The following is a 15,984-nucleotide window of genomic DNA, read 5'->3' as shown; positions in this document are numbered from 1 at the left end:
ACATCGCGAGTATTTGGCTAATACGATTATATTTTCATCCACACCTCCTTCATGTATATTTTTAGAAATACTTTCTACAGTCACACAAAAGATGCTCCGATGTTTTTAAAGGCTAAACAGATGCTCAGTGGTGCGTTTCCCCGGTTAACATATCAGCATCTAGCAGCTTAGCTACCCCGACACAGTGATCCTTCATGAATGCTCCTGTGTGGCTTAATCCTCCTCCTCCTCTGTTTGTGTTTGCATTAATGCCTCGAGCTGCTGCACTGTTGCACCTCTCCATGCGGACACGAGGGAGGTGAGAATGTGCAAGCTGGCACATATTTGACCCTGTATGTGTCAGACGTGTGCACCCACTTCTTGGTCATAAAACATGTCTCCTGCACAATCAGTCCACCCTGGAAAAAGACCGGGTTCATACACTCATCTTGGGAACGCCCATAATGAGTGTTAATATCAGCATGGTAACAATAAAAACGCTGACATGTTGGAATTAATCGATTTCCATTTAAAACAAACCCAAACAGCCTCAGGCTTATTAAAAATCATTCACAGTAGAGTTAATACTGCCACCTCACAACCAAAGGGTTCCTGGTTTGAATCCTGGCCTGACCCGATCTATGTGAGTTTACATGTCCACACCGTCCACAGACATGCGTGTTAGGTTAATGAGTGATCCTGACGAGGTCACAGGTGTTTGTCACTCTGTGTTACCCTGTGACGGCTGGAATAGCTCGTCTACAGCCTTCATTTGCATACACAGAAGAAACTGGATATATGAGTTTTTTTTATGCATGTTAATTAAAAATCATGGAGCTATTTTCCTACTTTAAGAAGTGAATGAGGAGAAACCAGCTGGGCCAAACTAATACCTCTATTTAATGTAAAATGAGAGGCTTCTAGGGGGGAATTTCAGCTGCAATGTTCATTATGATAATCATGTTAATCTGAGCTGCTGCCAGTTTGTGTGGAATAATGAATTCATAAAAGAAAATAACACAGAGCCTATCAGCAGGGGAAGCTCCTTGAACTAGCAAGTACAGGGATTTATCATATCCCTTAGAAATAAAGATTTCATTTCCTTAATTTATGGTTAAAGTTGGCGATCAAAGAGGCATGGTAACGCCCGACCTGAGGCGACACCAATGTTGTTCCCATAATGGCTTTATAACAGCATCGGGCTCTTTTGCAGTAAATCCTGCAATTACAGTGATATTAGCTATTGTACAGAATACATTTCTCATCTTTAAACTCGTTATCGTCTCTGCATAAATCTCTAATCTAATCATGAGCCGTGTAACATGTGCACATCATTTGGCTCAATCTGATCAAAAGCCAAAATATCAAGAACAGCAGGAACGGCAACAGCGTTCACTGCGCTGTGCTTTACCTGCAGGCCAGTGCAGGTGAGTGCAGGTGAGTGCTTTCTCACTTTAGCTTGCAGAGAAAAACATCTTTGCATGTCAGTGAGACAATAAACACGAGCAGTGATTGTTTCCGTGGTTCAGACATGTGGCATTAAATGATTATTCTAGTTTATTTCACCCTGCTGTGTTTCATATATGAGCGGCTGCAGTGAATCCATGTTTCATCACTGCAGATATACTGTATGGGGAAACAAGAAGCGTGACGCTGCTACAACTCTGCAATGATATTTGACATGAGTCATTTCTGTGTTGAGTCTGACTTTAAGTAAACACAGAACGGAGCCGCTTGGAAAAATTCATTAGGGAAAACTTGCCAGCTGACCTAATCACCCAGCATATTCATCCACATGCACCAGCGTGCAGGCGTGAGACTAACTTGCCCTGTAGCAATAAGAGCTCAAAAAGCTAAATGCGACGGCGGATTACTCCGTGGACTAATTCTGTATGAAAACCAGTCATTTCACGCCAATGGGCGACCATATTCATGCAAACTGTAGTGAAAAAAGAGCTGAGCCGTGCAGACGGCAGACACAGAGGAGCAGAGACACAGCTAGCTGTCCAACAGAAACCCAGGGAAATATTCCTGAAAGGACATTTAGGAACACGACACGTGACACGGAGCTGAGCAGGTTTTAGACTCATCTGAAATCACTTTGAATGAGAGTAAACGCTCTCGTTCTCTGCTGTGTTAAAATACTGTTTCTGCCACATTAAACACAGGCTAAAACTAAAACAACCTGTTGGCTGTTTTGGGGCTGAGATGGTCAGTGGACCTCAGGAACCTGCTGGTATAAATGCTGTGGAACTTCAGCTCCAGCCAGCTTTGTGTTTGTGTTGTTAGCCACAGCCATCGTGGCTGATCTTGGTGTGTTGCACACTGTGAATCTGGTAATAGCAGTAGTAGCAGCAGTGCTGACTCTCACAGGATTCACAGAATAGCAGTAAAAAAGGTTGCAGCACGTGGTGGTAACATAAATCTCTCACATCGCTCATAAGCTGTGTCACAGGTGTGGAAGATTACCCCCAGTGTAATATCTGCTGTGTGTTTGTGTGAATCTAGAAGTCATATAAATGGCTAACTCATCAGCACGTATATGATGTGAAGTTATTGCTGTCATGCCTGGATTATCCTGCCTGGCCTCCGTGATGCTGTGGCTGAACAGTATATTTCTACCATGTGAGAGCGCCGCTGATGAGCCTCCAAACCCTCAGCGTGATTTGTTTGCACCCACAAGGCAGACAAACCTTGGACGGCTTATGAATGTGCACTGCCGCTACAAAATAAGTGCGTCATCCAAAGCATGTTGCTGAGACTTCAACAGTTCCCTGGCAACAAAGTGAACTACAAAAATGCAAGCTGATTATGTGCATGAGTTTGCTGCCATCACAGCTACATTTGAACAAGCCTAAAGCACAGCTCTCCTCAGCATGGCCTCTTTATGAAAGGCCCAGTGGTAGTTAGGGCTATTTAAAAAAAATTTTTTTCTGTGTGACCTTTACATCCTTGGTATTTGAAATGCTGCATTCAGCTGAAAGAGCTGCTTTTTTCCTTCTGTGTTTGTCTGACCCCCAACAAAGAGGCATTATTTCCCACTACTCACAGCCTTCAAGGACTGTGCTCCTCCACACAGTGAAACAAACTTTCTGTGTTACAGGATGACTAAATGTTTAATCTTTGATAGATTAAAAGAAATATATGTTGTGCCTTATAGCTCATGCAGACTTTCTCAGCATCAAAGGGGACAAAAGACCATCATTTTACTCCTGTGCAAGTGTTTCCACGCGGCCTTGTCCCTGTGCCATCTTCTCTTGAAGTGGCTCTAAAATAATAACTGCTGTTAACATAAATACCTTTAAAATGTCTGCACAGGCTAAAAGTTCCTTTCATTTTAAGGACAAAAGAAAATGTTGTTTGTGAAGAAAGATTAACACGTTTGACTCCAAACCATAATCGAAAGTTTCTATAAAACTTTTCAGACTTTTTCTTTAATAGTGTAACTGTTAACAGGAAAAACAGGCCAGTAAGACGCGTATACTGGGCAGGCCATATGTAACTGGTAATGTTTTTGTTCTTTTGACATGATCAATTCTTAAACTTGCAACACAACAGCTTTTTAAAACCCCCCAACAGGGTGTTGCACCTGATCCCGGTGGGTCACCACACTGACAACCATCACACAGTGAAACAGCCAAACCCTTAAACGATGATGTCATCGACTGAACCAGTCAAACCACACAGATTATTCAGTCTGTTACAGAATTTTCCAAAACTATTCATATTGACAAACAGTTTGTTTATAAAAAAGATTGAAATGTTTTTGTCTCTGCTTCTGAAACTTCTTCAAAAACACAATAAAACTCCACGAATGAATTTCCAAACACATCCAGTGCGTCTGTCCAGTCCAGGCCCTGATCTACATCCAGACTGCATGAATGGAAAACATAGCTGCACATGTTGGCGTGAACATAATGATATTGATATGATGAATAACATGTGATAGGAGCATAACCTTTGATGTCTTTGTGTATTTTATCTGTTGATCCTCTTTAGCGTACTCCTGAAACGTGGCTCTACTAAAAGTAGAATGAATGTAAAATTACACTTCTCCATGTGTTATTTATTATAATAATGATAATAAAATAGAAATAAAATGTAATGCCTGTTTAAGTATTTGTGCTGATGTCAAAACCTTAAATCTTGTCTCACCTTTGTTGCATTAACATTCCAGATTGAGAGCCTTTCCGCTGAATAAAACATTGTCCGGGTCAAAATCAACCAAATGAAAATCCCCATTATTTGCTACTTGCTACATGTACTGAGTGCAGTCAGTGAGAGCCAAATAATAATGTGCACAGAGCCCCTCTGACTCATTTCCTGTGTGCCTGTATGACTTATTATTTCCTGTAAATTATACTGAGTATTCCATCAAATCTATTCCCACACATAATTCCCAGTTTCATTCTGCTGCACAGAGGAATAAGGCAGGTGTTGGCATCCATGACAGCCATATACTGTACAGCAAAGAATCAATACATCAGCCTCTGGAGAGAAATAGGCACTCGCAGGACAGAATAATGACACAGCAATTCACAGAATAAAGACAAACGAAGAAAAAGAAAAAACTGACAGTTTCCATTAACTGAAAATCTGTAAACAAAGAAGTAAATACAGACACTGTGGTGATGAGTAATATGGTGTTAATGTTAAAAATGTCATGTAAATATTCTACAGTCAGTGTCACAGTATTAAAATACAATGAAGTGCATTTGGAGGTTAAAATGAATATTCAGTGAGAATAATGATGCCATTAAAATCACGCACTGTGTTGCAGTTTCATTAAAGACGTAAATACAGTCGTTTACAGCCTGCCTGAATGGAACCAGTTATTATGGAAACATGCTGAATTCACTGTCAGATGTTGGAACAAACAGACACTTATGTGTCTACAACACATCAAATAACATTATTAATCAAGACATGCATGAAAATGTTATTAAATATTTTTTCTGCTGTTAATAATATTAATAATAAAAAACTAATGTAGATGTTTACTTTGCACACAAAAACAGTGTTTCTATAGAAATGTAGTTTTCTAACAAAAATACACACGGAGCTCATTCATCAGTCCCTGTGTTGTATATGGATCATACAAGCTGTTTCGATTAATTTCAGAAGAAGCTATCACACTCGCTTCTGTGAGTTATATGAAAAGGTTGAATGGTCATGGGCATCTCCAACATCGGTTTACAAGTGTATTCATTTATAACGTGTTGCTGTCAGTGCGCTCGTTTAACATCTGACAGTTAATCACCGTGACACTGGATCACAGGATGGACGTGATGGGAAGACTGGCTTCTTCCCAGTGAAGTGAGCTTCAGCACGGCTGGAGCCAGAGATGTGTTTTAATTAGTGTCTGCGCTGAATTTTGAATTAAGATGTGATTTAACTCAAAATACAACAAATGAAACATCTTATTTGTGTTTTTGTTCACTGTCTCAAAAATCATCTTAATATATCACTTCAGGACTGTCATGGTTGGCTGTGTGGCAGGCGAGCAAGCAGGAGTGGTGGAGACCCAAAATGCAGAACTCAGACACGGAAGTGAAACTTAAAGCGCAGCTTTATTGCTGGGAAAAACCTCGTACTAACTAAACTCACCAAAAGACAAACAAAAGTCTGAACAGAGGAACCGAGGACTGAAACACTGGAAAAGAAATACTGAACTGGAGCAGGAGACTAAACACTAGAAACAGAACACACAGCTAGTTGAGGGTAGGGCTTCCACAAATGATTATTTTGATAGTTGACTAGTCAGCGATTATTTTTGCGATTAGTCGACTAATCAGATCATCGTCCATTGGACGTAAAACGTACAGCTTATTGCACCAGCAGCATCTGCTCTTATATAACTATCATTAGCTTACAGCTTTAAGTGTTTAAGGTATGTGCTAACTAAAAATAAAGACAAGATGATAGTTTATTAAATGTTAATGAAATTTGCAGATTGTTTCGGTGAAGTTTAAAAAACTCCTTGCTATCTAAAATATAACAAGACACCGGAGTATATTGTCCAGCATCTCACACTTCTGATAATCAGTTGTCTGCTTGACATTTATTCAGCTGTGTAAAAACTAACTTTAATCACAGCCAAACCGATTTACTCAGGAACAAATAAAATACTGAAAAACGCCAAACAATAACATTTTTAAGTTATCGAAGTGACTTATATATCATGTTTAACCTGAGTAGTGAAAGACGGCGGTGGGTTTGAAAACGATTTGCCGGGTGTTCTCACTGCTCTAGTGAGCCTTGCCCCCGGCTAGCTATCGAGCTAGTGGGTAACAGACGTCTCCGAAAACGTCGGAGCGCTTTTGAAAATATGTGGTGTCTTGATAAACTGAGCAGATATTTGAGGTTTACACAGCTACATTCTCGCCTGAAAATATGTTAAACGTTTATTTTGTGACCCAGAAAGAATAATAAGAGTAATATTAAAACTAACTAGCTGCCGCCATTGTTGGAAACTGAGCTGGGCTGCGCTATGAATTCTGGGACACAGCTTCTTCTTCTTCGGGGTTTAACGGCAGCTGGCATCCTTGTACATGCAGTGCTGCCATCTTCTGTTTCAGTCCGTTATTACACTCTTAAATCCTACTACTTATTCCTGCGTCTTTTGGGATCTTACAAAGCTTCAAACGACGCGTCGACTATTAAATCAGTCGTTGACGTAATCGTGACTAGTCGACTAATCGGCAGCCCTAGTTGAGGGTACAACGCGACAGGGAACACAGGGCTTATATACACAGGGGAGTAATCAGGGAATGGAAAACAGGGAGACACAGCTGGGAGGGTTTGGGCCAACTAGACATGGGGAGCAAAGCTAGACACACTGAGATGAGGCACAACCTTTCACAATGAAACGGGAAACAAGAAACAGACACAGACTTGACACTGAACTGAACTTACACTAAACGAGAGACACAACTTAAGAACTAATCCCTCACAAAGAATAACTGAATCATGACAAAAGGATCAGAATACAAACCATAATACAAAGGAATAAAAGAACTGAAAACGCTGGGTCAAAATGACCCAGGACCGTGACAAGGACCTCACAAGTCGATACAAAATGTCCTTAAAGCATTGTTTGAAGTGTGTGTGTGTCGTCCTGGCTTTATCACTGAAAGACATGTGATTTGTATGAATCTACAGCTGTATAACTGCCAGGGCCTCACATTATCCTGCTGCTGAACTGAATGCTGCTTTTGCACAAAATGGGAAGTGTGGATTTCACTTACACTGAAATTGCTTTAGGGAGGAATAATAACAGCAACAAATAAACCTCTCAGAGTACAGATGGGCATGTCGCTATTGTTTTTTTTTTTTAGAAAGAACTGGAGCTGTTCTTTAAAGAGATTTTCTTCAGAAGAAACACAATAGACGAGCCATTTGTCTCTCATCTTCTGTGGAGTGTCATTGGTTTCTTTAACTAAGCCCGTCCTGAAGCCTTGTGGCTGAAAACGTTTCAGTAAAAGTTTATTATAACAAACCTGCTGACACACACTTTATGAAACAATCTGTACATGACATTTAAATAAGACGGCAATTTGACTCTTAATATTAACTCCTCTATTTAACACTCCACTATGCTGCAGCCCATAAACGTTTGATTCAGGTCCACAGTGCAAACAGCTCCATGAACAAGATGGAAGCACCCAATCAGGACACTCCTTTCCTACCTTAAGTTTGGGGACTTACAGAATTCCTTCATATTTTTCCAAACAGTTAATGCTTGAATGATTTCTCATGAATAAACACAGAAATCTTCAGACTCTCTTGGTTTGTGTCTCCAGCTGTTGTCAGATTTAAAAACTAATAATCCAAAGTGAAGGCGCGGTGGTGACACTGCAAACCAACCACACGCCCTTCAAAGAAAAAGGCTCTGGATAGATTTAGTGAGAAGCCTCGACCTTTGCATTTATGTATATATATTTCACACTATTTAATAAGTTCCAGGGCCCAAATTGGTGTGCTGGCCCACGGGCTAAATCAATCGATCATCAGCCTGTAAATAAGCCGTTTTTGCCTCGGAGGACACTTTAATGAGGACCACGGTTAAAGTATAATACACATAGCTGTTGGGAGGACATGTATTTGCTCTAACTATCCTCTGGCACCAACCCAGCTTCCCCTTGAGTAATCACTGAACTACAACGCCGGTGATGGTTTTAGCTCATTCGCTTCACTGTTAGATTATGCACAATTAAAAAATGAAGGTTATTGTCTCAGGTTCATCCGGATGCAGAAAGAAATCCTGGCTGCCATCGAAGTGTGAGATAAAGCACTCTCAGCACAACGACTGGTTCTGATTGGCTGTCACGGCAGGTATGTGCCTCTGTGTTTACTTTGACTTTAAGCTCATATCACTGATGCTTTGTTCTCTGCTGCAGCAGCAGGGAGATAATGTAGCTTTTAGCACTTAAATGTCACAGCGGTTCCATGACAGCAAGCACGTCAAGTTTATGAAATGTGCTCTTTTCTTCGGTTTTGCAGGTGACAAGCTGGGACGCTGTCCTTTACAACACTTGTACTAGGAGGGAATACAAAAGGGGAAATATGTCAGTGCAGCTTAGCTGTAGAGAAGGAGGTTGTGAGAGCAAAGACAAAGAAGCGACGTGCTCCTCCCAGTGCATCACTCCTGACAAGCATGAGACATAGTGTGGGTACGAGATTGTCACCAGGCAACCAAATTTTCCCACTAATGGTTTTGCTTAAGACAAAACGCTCCAGCATATGGAAACGTGTTAAACGGCAGGAGGAAGGGCAACGCAGCGAGCGCAGAGCTGAACGTGAGCACATGATACGTTGAGGGCAGCGAAGACGACTTTGCCTTTATGCGCCGATTTCATTTCGACACAAAAGCCATTTTTAATCGCGCAGACTTTTAAAAGCATATCGTGGCTTCGTGAGAACGACTCTTTCCAAGTGCACAGGCGCGCGCAGTATTTGTTGTGTCTGTTTCCTGCCTACTGAGACTGCTGGTGAAACAGATGGCACAAGCCTGGGGAAGTGTACATAAGTTCTGCTCCAAATGCAGAGAGGGAGAGAAATAGTAAATTAAAAGTCTTATTTCAAAGCCTCGCGCCTCCTGCTACAACAAACAAAGCCAAATTATTGTGCCTGCCAACTAGATGTATGTGCAGCGCATTACGCTGATAGCAAAGGACAGTGATGCCCGACTGACTTTTGTTTTTTGGGGAAATGCTGTGATGACGACTTACTAATGAGCGTCTAATAACCTGTGGTCTGGTTCCAGCACATAAGCAGCTACATTTAAAATAATGGTATATGTAATTTTCTTTTTTCTCTCTCTGATGAGTCAACACAAGTGTTATAACTCAGCAGGGAGGCAGAGATGAAGAGGAAGGAAAATAAACGTTACATAATGCAAAAGGCCCAGTCCTTCAGCTCAATAACAAGGTGCTACGCTACATTACCCCCTAAACCTCCAACCTACCGGCGCCAAGTCTCACGGGACCCACACACATTTGTGATACATTTATTTCAATGCGGAACTTGCCAGATAACAAAGACCCTGAAGGTTGTTGACAGTCAGCCTGGAATGCACGAGAACGGCGTCTGCAGCGCCGCCGCAGACAAACCGCACATCTAAGCAGCATTTCCACAGGCGCTTTGTCAGCTGCACATCCAGATGTGCAAACAGTCAGATTAGTTAATGAGCTTAAAAGTGTTATTTTTATTTCATTCAAGCTTAGATTCAATTCATTTATTGGCCCCGGGTGGAACCAGAATATAAATATACCACCAGAGATGCTGCTCATCTTAGTTAAATCAGCTGCTCACCTGAGCAGGTGTTACTGCACGCACAAGCAGACAGCAAACAGTGTCTGACCGTGCTGTGTTGTTCTGGCTGATGATGATATTTGTTTGTCTTTCTAAAGGAAGGCATATGGAAGAAAAGACTGCAGTGTTCAGTCTTACTGGGAAATGTGGACATTCCATACTGGTCTTTTCTTCAGAGGCACTTTGGTCAACACAGTCCTTGATCCTGCCTTTGTGCGTCCCTCTATGCACCAATACTTCTGGCTGTGCAGGCGAGACTTTGCAGAGTTCATCTTCGATCATATCATTTAAGAAAGTGATCGTGATATAGAAGAGAAAAGGCCAAAAACCAGTGCTGAATGACCGTGACCTTCAGATCTCCAGGTGCCAACGCACACTCGACTCACTGTCTGGCATCAGACCGGCGCCTGTTGGAAACCAAATTATGCACAAAAAGAACCGCAGCATGGCTCTACTGTAAAATATGTTTATGCTGCAAAACTGTCCACAGTCCAGATCTGTCAGCTATTAAAAGTAATTGGCTTTGAAAACAGAAACAAATAGAAAAAAAGAGGGTTTAAATATTTTACAGCCTGAGAATGAAAACGTGTCACTCTCTGAATTTTAACACATTATAACCATGTTGTAATAAAGCAGATATTATGCAGCATGAAAAACTGTAAAGTATATGAAAAAATAAATCCTGCTTTCAGGAGCATAAATGATGTGCAGGTCTTTCCTGTGACGCTTATTAACACCTGACCCCGCCTCCACAGGACTCTCTGACATCATCAGTAACATCCAACCAGGAAATGCTGCCGCTCGTCTCTTTATGCGTCTGTGGACCATCGATCTGCTTATTAATGATCAAATATTTAAACAAAGACAAAACACTGCATCCACTCATTCTCCACCTTTGAATTTACTCGTGGAGGTTTTGTAACTGTAAGCATTATTCGGGGTACATAAAAAAATTTAATCCAATTTTTAGTCTGAGCTAATAACTTGTAGGTAAAATAAAAGTTCTGTGTGTTTGGCTGAGCTTTGTTCCTAGAAAGACGTAGACAAAGTGGGAATGTTGCTAAAGATTTTGCCTCTTGTGCAATCGATACATAAGACGTCAAGTGTTCCGGCGAATCTTTATTGGAGGTGTGGGAATATTAGGAATATTACACATCTGAACATCTAGTTCATGTCTGTAACAATTTTACAACCGTACTGCAAACAAAACTCCCAGGCATAGATAAAACAAACGTCAGGAACTAAGTAACTAAATTACAGTCAGTAATATAACTACAAGATTAACACGTACTGGATCATGGATCAGATTTTATTTCATCTTTTTCCCTTTTGATCACACGTTGTGTTCTAAGCTCTCTGTGGGCTGCTGATTAACGCTTGAGAAGAAGACTTGGTAAGACGTGTCCTTCCTGTTGTTAAAGGGGAATAAGGAAGGAGCCCTCGGGAGAGCCGTCTTTGAACAGTTGCCTCGACACACTGAGATCAACATCGGTGTGACTGGGTCGAGCCACGCTACGGCCACGAAACAGATTCTGCGACCATGTTTTTGAAGTCAGCCATTGACCCCTTTTATTGTCTTTTCCGCTGGGAGTCATTGTTCTATCACAGGACTCACTGGTCTGCATGCTCGCCACAATCACAAAGCTCCTCGTGGCAGCGCTACTGAGACCAGCCACAAGTCCATGAAATCCTTTCCTGAAGGATTCACCAAGGATTAAAGTCCTAAGACGCTGCGTGCAAGCGTGTACCGCGAATGCAGAGACTGAGAGAGAGCTGCACGATGACAGCCATTAGCACTTGAAGTATTTATAAAATACATTTGCAGAAAGTGAATTAGGACTGTCCCACTTTATCACACATGCCAGCTAAGAGCAGATGCCGTGTCCTGAGACTGCCTTGACATTTTGACTTCCTTTTAACTGGGATGCACAAACTTGGAATGCGATTATTCGACTCTGAGCAGATACTAAATCTTTTCACTTTACCGTTCCCCACCCAGGATGCTATGCTGCCCTCGGAACAAAGGCCTGACCACCAAAACATTTGTTTCCACACTTCCACATTTTTGCTCGGTATTCTTCAGCCATTCCTGAAAGCAGCCTGTTTTCACAGCTCCCCGAATAACTGTCATCATCTGTTCAATCCCGTGAGGCCTGCGGCTGATAGGATAAGCTGGTGCCTCCTTCTAGTCTCTAGGTATTGCAATCCAAGGCCACCTTCCTCTTCCTTCTCCCCACAGACTCTGAAGTTGCAGTGATTACATCTCTCTCACTGAGCCAGAGGATGAAGGAAAGAGGCCATCAATGGCACAGAATTTTGTTGTATATTAGCTATTTTATGTGTTAAGATAACAAATTCCTCTGTGTAATGTTCACTGCCCCCCCCGCCCAAAATAAACTACACAACTTCAAATATCCTCTGATTTTATTTTAACTTGGTAAACATCGTCCTATATTGTGCAGCTTGGTTATTGCAGTCTCTGCTGTCGTTTCAGAAGGCAGAGCACTTTCCAATCGTGTGTCTTTGTTTGTAAGGCAAAGCTGATCTAATCCGGATTCTATCAACGGATAATCCACTGTAATGAGCCACGCAAAATTCCTTAGATGAATATGCAAGGTCTTATTTCTGCAAGGTAAAGCAAACAAAAAGTGCCAGCACAAACCAAAAACATAATTGATTGTCTTTTTAGAGCACAAGCCTCGGCCCATGTTGTATCTGTCATATTTAAACCTAAACACAGGGATCACAGGTGGCAGAGCAGCCAGTCACACAAGTTATCAAACGTCTGCTGGGAGCAGCCAGCGGGGGCCCAGTGTGCCCATCTTACATGAAGTAAAACTCATCAATGCTCACTGGGTTTTCAGTTTAAAATCGATTGTAATGTAAAACACTTTGAAAGTTTTGTTCTGTTTTGCTTATTAAATGGAGGAAGCAGGTACTGAGTGGGGCCTTACTCAGTGGTGGTGGTTAGCTTATAAACATGACACTTGTTGGCAGAAGGGCTGCCACGATTAGTCGAGTAGTCACGATTATGTCTTGTTTGAAGCTTTGACAGATCCTGAAAGACGCAGGAATAAGTAGTAGGATTTAAGAGTGTAATACCGGACTGAAACAGAAGGTGGCAGCACCGCATGTACACGGATGCCAGCTGCCGTTAAACCCCAAAGAAGAAGAAGCTGTGTTCCGTATCGTAGCTGTTTCTAAATTCAGGCCGCATTGGTTTAGGAATAACATTGTTTTAGTCAACCAATTATTTGATTCAAATGGTACGCTTTTCTCCTATGAAGAATTTTGTTTACATTTCAATTTAGCTATAAATCGTCATGATTATACAAAAGTATTTGGATCAATACCATCAGGGGTTTGTATGCTGTTTAAGAATCAACCTAATATTACTTCATTCCACAGGCCGTTGGCATCACCCATACAAACTTTTGTTGGAAAGATTTGCTTTTCTAAGCAACCTAAAAACAACAATAAATCGATCAGAGCTTTATTTCAGAGTACCATAAACCACGCTACCATATGTCATTTTTTTCTGGAACCGGCTGTCAGATGGCATTATGTGGAACGAAGTTTGGAGACTCCCTAATCAGTTTTTAATTACCAACAAAATTAAAGATATTTCTTATAAATTAATACACAGAATTTATCCTTCTAAAGATTATCTTGAAAGCAAATTCAAATTAGACATTGATACAAGCTGTAGCTTTTGTAAAACTTCCAAGGAATCTACTATACATCTTTTTTGGTTTTGTAACCTTGTACAAGATTTTTGGCAGAGTTTATGTGTTTTTATTTCAGAAAATATATTTAAAGGATTTGTACTGTTTTGGAAATTTGTCTACACAAAAACCAAAAACAATTCAACTTTGATAACAGATATATGATTAACTTGTTAATTTTAATGGCTAAATTTCATATTCATAAGTCCAAATGTTTAGGAAGACATCCCTCTTTTTATGTATTCTCCTTTGAACTTGAACAGTATCTTAACTCAATTAAGAACTCCACTAACCCAAAAGCTATAAAAACTATTGTTTGTGAAAAAATCAAGATCTTTCAATCACTTTATTCTTTGGCTTGATCAGTTACTTTCCCCCTAACATATTTATATTGTTGTTTCTGAATACTGTTCTTGTATTTGTTTATCTATGCATACAATTCTTTTGTAAGTACAACACCATTATTGTGGTACTGTTTAATTCCATTTTGTATTGTACTGATGTTTAAATAAAGGTTTGGAAAAAAAAAAATTCAGGCCGCATCCTCTCGAGGCCACATTTGTAGGCCAATTATGTCACAGCGACGTGACGAAGGCTGTCCAAATTCGAAGACTCCTCCAAATGAGGCCGACAAATGCGTCCTTCATGTCCCCAGATTTGAAGGATGGGTCGGGAGCATCCTTCATGGCCCAACCTATTCCAGAATTCATAGCGCGGCCCAGCCAATTCCAGTTTCCAACAATGGCGGCAGCTACTGAGTTTTAATATTACTCTTATTGCTCTTTCTGGGTCACAGAATAAACGTTTAATTTTCAGGCGAGAATGTAGCTGTGAAGAGTTGATAGCAAGGAGCAGACGGCTGAGTTTATTAAACCGAAACAATCTGCAAATTTCATTAAAGGTTTATTAAACCATCATCTTGTCTTTATTTTTAGTTAGCACATACCTGAAACACTTCACGCTGTAAGCTAATGATAGTATGATATGATAGATATAAGAGCAGATGCTGCTGGTGCAATAAGCTGCACGTTTTACGTCCAGTGGATCCATGATCTGATTAGTCGTCTATCAAAATAATCATTTGTGGCAGCCCTAGCTGGCAGCTTGTTCAGTTCTGTTGATGTAAAATATTTTGTTCCCCATCTTGTCCAATCATATGTTGCGTTGAATCACGACAGAGGTATGATTACAGGCTCTTGTTCAGTAATGAAGGAGAGTCTCTCATTTACCCACCATTCACTCACCGACTCCTGTCATGATCTTCCTTCCTTTTAGGGACGTATACATCCAGTCCTGGTTTTTTTCCAGACAATTGCCCTCACAGCCCAACCACACACGGCTCGCTGGGCCTCGCCGGCCATCATCAACAACGAAAGCATCTTTCAAATCACGAGGCAAGCGAAGGAACAAAAAGAGCTAACGTATGTGGTGAGGGAAGGGAACAGTCTGTAGCTTCTGTAGCAATCAAAGCTTCATGCTCTCCTACACAACTGGAAATAATGGTGGTGATGTGTTTAGAAAAAGGCAATAAGCCGTGTCTGAGATATTAAAGGTTGACTTATATATGTAGCACAGAAAACCCCACAGCAATCCACTTTATCAACAAAGAGACAGCAGTAAATGTCATGCTATCTGCTTTTACTTTTTCTATCTTGAGAAAGACAATCCATCCTACGAGGTCCCGTCTGTACTTTCTGATCATGTCTAATGTCAGAGGGCTGTTGCTTTATCTCAGCATGCACAGAGGCAGGCGAGTTTCTTCAGCAGACCACATCTCTGTTGCGTACGCACTGTTGTACATTAGCGAGCACGTATACAGCTGTGAACATCTGCTAAGTGTAATTATTTAATTTAGACGTACGTAATCAGGTCCTTCATCTTCCTCTGCAACAAGCAGAGCAGCTACGAGAAGCCTACATGATACACGACCTCTTGCAGGCGAGGGCATAAATAATTGTTGCGCGCTGTGGACAATTTATACACAGATGTCACTGCCAAAACTATAAAGTCCTAATTATGCCCGATAACTCACACTGATGAGGAACCTGGGCTGAATGTTAATAATTTAGTTGTGCTACCTTTTTCAGCTGCGTTACAGCGTCGCGATCATTTACAAAGACACATCTATGTCACAGTACTGCGAACGTGCTGCTGCGTTTCTTTATTAAAGATAATATATGTTTGTAAATAACAATGCCCCAGAGATTATACATAAACCAATCAGATGTGAAAGATAAATGAAGGTTTGCACGACTGTGCTGGGATGGGAAAAGCGGATTCTTCATATCCGTCTGCATGCAGCACTTGCAATAATCCCACCAAGTAATTGCTTTGTGATCGCTGTTTTTGTTTTAAACTAGATCAGACACGTCTCCATTAGCTCTTAAAAAATCATATTCCAGATAAGTTCATTGGACTGTCACCTCTGTAAACAGAGATCATTGCATTTAAGAATAACACACTAAAG

At 41.0% G+C, this 15,984-nt stretch overlaps 1 protein-coding gene across 5 annotated transcripts in view; it reads right to left on the bottom strand.

Moving 5' to 3' along the window:
- lrp1bb (low density lipoprotein receptor-related protein 1Bb) overlaps nt 1–15,984 on the bottom strand; it is a 256,409-nt gene that overhangs the window by 169,377 nt on the left and 71,048 nt on the right. The gene's annotated exons all lie outside the window — the stretch shown is intronic.

This window comes from Neolamprologus brichardi, chromosome 16 (assembly GCF_056152115.1).
Source record: "Neolamprologus brichardi isolate AB-2024 chromosome 16, ASM5615211v1, whole genome shotgun sequence".
NCBI lineage: Eukaryota > Metazoa > Chordata > Actinopteri > Cichliformes > Cichlidae > Neolamprologus > Neolamprologus brichardi.
Note: the sequence above shows the minus strand (reverse complement) of the source record. Positions and strands in the feature narration are given on the sequence as shown.